The sequence below is a fragment of the Triticum urartu genome, chromosome 5, assembly GCF_003073215.2.
Source record: "Triticum urartu cultivar G1812 chromosome 5, Tu2.1, whole genome shotgun sequence".
Lineage (NCBI taxonomy): Eukaryota > Viridiplantae > Streptophyta > Magnoliopsida > Poales > Poaceae > Triticum > Triticum urartu.
Genome location: NC_053026.1, coordinates 654163256 through 654167583, shown reverse-complemented (window position 1 = coordinate 654167583; position 4328 = coordinate 654163256). Strand labels below are relative to the sequence as shown.

The following is a 4328-nucleotide window of genomic DNA, read 5'->3' as shown; positions in this document are numbered from 1 at the left end:
TCCACCATGGCGTCCCGCGCCGGCGTGCAGCACCCTACCCTACCACCCCTTCCCTCCGGCCAGATCCGCCTCGAGCGCTCACCCACGACCTCTCCCCGTGGCTAGGGTTACGGGGGCGGCGGCGGCTCCAACTCCGGTGCCTCTGCTTCGTCCTCTCCCTCCCTCCCACATGCATCTCCACCTCATGGACGGTGCTCCTGCGCTCGGTCGCTATGGGACTGACGTGTGCGGCGCCTTCCTCGGGCGGCCTCCTCCACCGCGTGCGTGTCGGCAGTGGATGGCCGTCCCACAACCGCGGTGGCGCCTGTCCACGGCGTCGACTACACAAAACTCCCATGGTGAACATCATCCCCTTTGGCTCCCTCCTCTCTCTTCTCAAGTTTGTGGCCTTTGTGCAACAGCAGTACCATGCTATGATTCATGGCCATCAAGTCATTTTTTGTGTTCTACTAGTGTTATGCTTTGGCCCGAATTGCTACAATCAAATGACTTTGTGCTAAATACTGTAATTGATGCTAGGCGCTATCACCTCTGCATATTTAGATCCTGCCTCTCAGATTTGCCATTCTAGCACGTGTTTATATGCAGCGGACTTGTAGCCTGTTCGCTATGACTTTGTTGTAGCTGGTGGTTTCATTGATCCATGCCTAAATTAGTTGCTTAATGCCCCTCTTTACTATCAGATGTAAAATACCCTGATTGGATTATTAGTACAAATGTGAGGATATTTCTGCCAAAAGAAAAAGAAACATTGCTGATGTGATAGCGCCTAGTTTTGAGATGCAAGTGATGTCGATTCTGTTCATCAAGGTATGTGTAGTTGATTCATATTTCTCCTGTCCTTGTGCAGGGGAAGTTTCCATCCTTACAGCATAGCAGAAGGGCTTCACTTCATCGTACCAGCCAGGAAAGGTGCGTGGTGGTTGCAAGCCATGGAGGGGAGGCGGTCCTGTTCAACATCGGCTAATTGAACGCAAATCATGCGGCTTGTTGCTTGCCTAATTGAACACCTGCTGCTGCTGCTGCGACACCGTGGCTGGGTTGTCCAGTGGGTCGCGCCTGCTTACCTGGCAGCAGTGGCGGCGGCTACAAGTTTTCTCCACTGTTGTAGCTCATCTCCAAGTCCTACAGCCTGTATCATCTCCGTCACCAGCGCCTACATTGGGTCTGAAGTCTGAACCTCTCTTCTCTACTCCATGTTTACTGAATTTCACTGAGTTTACTGAATTTCTCAAAAGTCTCCATAGTGTTTGTGTGTGTGTGTGTCTGTGTGTGTGTGTGTGTGTTAGAGTGTAGGAGTGCAAATGGGCACCCTGTATGGTATTCTGTGGCCCTCTTTAGTTCAACTAAATGAACTGAATTTTCAGAAGTCACATAACTTTTGAAAATTTAGTTTATTTGGTTAGATGATCTTTGTTCATGTTGATAAGAATTTTTTTAAGAAAGAAATCAAGTCAGATTATATACGTACAATTATTATGCACATACGTATGGTGACAGCCATGTTGATAAGAATTTTTTTTAAGAAAGAAATCAAGTCAGATTATATTAGTACAATTATTATGCACATACGTATGGTGACATCTCATTATATTCTTTTGCTTCCACTTATATCCTGAGCATGTACTCTAATAGTCAGTTCCTAGAACATGACAATGGATTGATTTTGTTTCTATACCCCACTATCCATACTCCCAGGTATTAGTAGAGCTATGAGGACACCTTCTGTATATCGTGTTGGATTAGTGCGCAATCTTACGAGAAATATCTGAATGCTGAGTTATATCCTTTATACTAAATCTTGCAATTCTTGGTTTTGGCTTCTGTTTTTCCCCTTGGCACTCGATTTACTCGAAGCCTTGTGAATCAGGTTATGCAAACCTGTTGCATTTAGCATCATCAAAGCTTGTTTACTACATCAGTTGCTTGCTCCAAGTGTCTTGTTCTTGGATTCTTTGATTTTATCCTGGTGTGCACAACGCTGGTATTTCTGGATAAGCTGAAACTAGTTTCTCCACCATATGCTATCTAGCTGTTGGGTGCTAATTATAGTTACTTTATATGAAGAAACACTTACCTGGGAGTTAGGATCATCTAATAAAATTTCTACTATATATGCATGAAACTGAGATTGCTAGCATCATTTACACAAGATACACCCTTTGAATTGAATTGATTGGTTCAGTTTCGTATATTCTTCACCCAGCCTTCTATCACGCTTATAACTAGTGCTCTGCTCATGTTGTTAGACAGGATTTTCACTTCCTGCCATCCCAACCTCCTATCATGCTTACAAGATTTTTCTTTGCACGGCAGTAGCACCAGTACCTTGCTGCTGTTGGGAACTGAAGGGAGCTGTTCCATGCATTGAATCTGGGGAGAAAATCACCTTCGGCATGTACACCATCACCTTGGGCATGCTTGTGCCGCCGCTGCTCGGCCTCAACATGTCCTAGAGTGCCATTAGCGCCGCCCTCACGCTCATCTTCCTCGACTTCAAGGACGCTCGCCCCTGCCTCGAGAAGGTAATTGTGTGTCCATCCGTCTGCAGTTAACTAAGTTGTGCCCCATTGATGTCCTACTAATGTTAATTGTTACTACCATGGTGCTGATGCTGTTCAGAATATGATATGTGCTTTAATTCTAAGTTCTGGTCTCTCTTAAGAGACACTTCTAGCTTTTCTGACTCAAAGTTGTTAACTTGGTACTGCATGAGTTTTACTACTGCTAACACAAAGAGTATTTACTACTGCCAACACAGAGACTTTGTATGCATGCTACCTGATGAGTGCTTTCTTTGTAATATTTCACCTTCGTATGCATAGGTTTATTCGGTTTGAATTCTGCATGACATGAAATAGATATTTACAGTGTTTTTCTCAACTTGTTTTCACTGTCACTTGATATATACTTGCTTGTACTTGAAGCTGTGGGTTAATGTTGGTGGTTTTGTTCTACTTGGATGCATTGGTACCCATCATCGAGCGAACGGATGCAACAGCGGCAAGAAGCTCATGGCTGTGTGCATCTAAAGCACACCATGGACACCATCCACTTCCTCATCAATGCTAACTCAATCCAGATCATCGTCGACACTATCATCCACAGGTATCTTCCTTGGTTCCCTTTATCATCTCCTGCCTTTGTGAAGTTTAGTATGCGTGTGGTGACGAGTATTGTTAGATCTTGCCAGTTGAATGTATGGTCGTGATAGTAGAATGGTATTTTGTTTTAGGCGCAGTGTGTTGTAGTGCAGTTTTTTTGCACAACCTGCATATGTGCCATGCATATTCATATTGTTTCTCTGTTTCTTATATGAACTACTATCTCATTTTAACTAGCTCGACAACAAAAAGCATGGTACTAGCTGAATGTTGAATGGTCTGTTCATAATATATTTGCCCCAGTTTTTCTCATTCTTTTCTGATTCATGTAACAGGATGACAGAGGAAGCCATGTTGCTGTTTTGTTTGGTCTCAGCCCTGACTATCGCCGTCGAGCTAGTCCGGCGTGTTGTTCATCTGACTATGGTTCCAGCCCTGACTACCGAAGTTTTTGTCCTGTTGAAGTTGCATAGAAATATGAGAGAGTTCAGCGAGTCCAGGAGCTTGTGAAGTAGTACTATATTACACTTGTAGAGCTTGTAAAGTATTGTATTATACATGGCCCTTTGTACTGGCACGGATAGAGCTTGTAAAGTATTGTATTATGTGATTGGTTGCTCTTGTTTAAGTATTATGTGTGTTTTTTGTCTCTGCGAATCTGAATACTGCTTGAAATATGAAGACTATGAGTCTGATAGGTGGGACCTACTTACCTGACAAATTGAAACTGGGACCCATCTGACTAGTGGACCCTTTTGAAAAAAAACTAAATTCGTTTAGACAAAAAGGCCACAACCCAACAATAAAAAGGCTGCAATATTGGGCTTGGCCCATGAACCCAACCAAAAATTGACAGACAGAAAAAAACACAAATAGGCTGAATTGTTGGGCTAGGCCCATGTAGAAAATCGAATTGGACCGGGCTGAATCTTGTGCCACGTCAGATTGCCATGCTGGATGCCTACGTGGCCTGGGGAGAGAGCTAGCGACCAAAAAAGAAGGTCATAGGATCAACGACCTTTTGTTAAAGGTCGCTATAGTCAGTTTACGACGCCCATCTTTTGACCTTCTGTTTTTGGTCACAAAAAGGTCATAAATGGAAATTTGTGACCATTCAGTGACCAATAGTGGTGGTCATAAGTTGACATATTTCTTGTAGTGATTACTCTTGAGAGCTGTACACTCTCTAGACGGATAGGTGTCGGCTGGAGTGTCAAATAGTAA

The 4328-nt window shown here is 43.6% G+C and overlaps 1 long non-coding RNA gene across 1 annotated transcript; it reads left to right on the top strand.

Annotated features, from left to right (window-relative positions):
* Positions 1-2457: 2457 nt before the first annotated feature.
* On the top strand, positions 2458-3620 carry LOC125506523. Its single transcript, XR_007282680.1, has 3 exons — positions 2458-2525; positions 2928-3108; positions 3440-3620. It is a non-coding gene; the product is annotated as an uncharacterized LOC125506523 (long non-coding RNA).
* Positions 3621-4328: the final 708 nt, after the last annotated feature.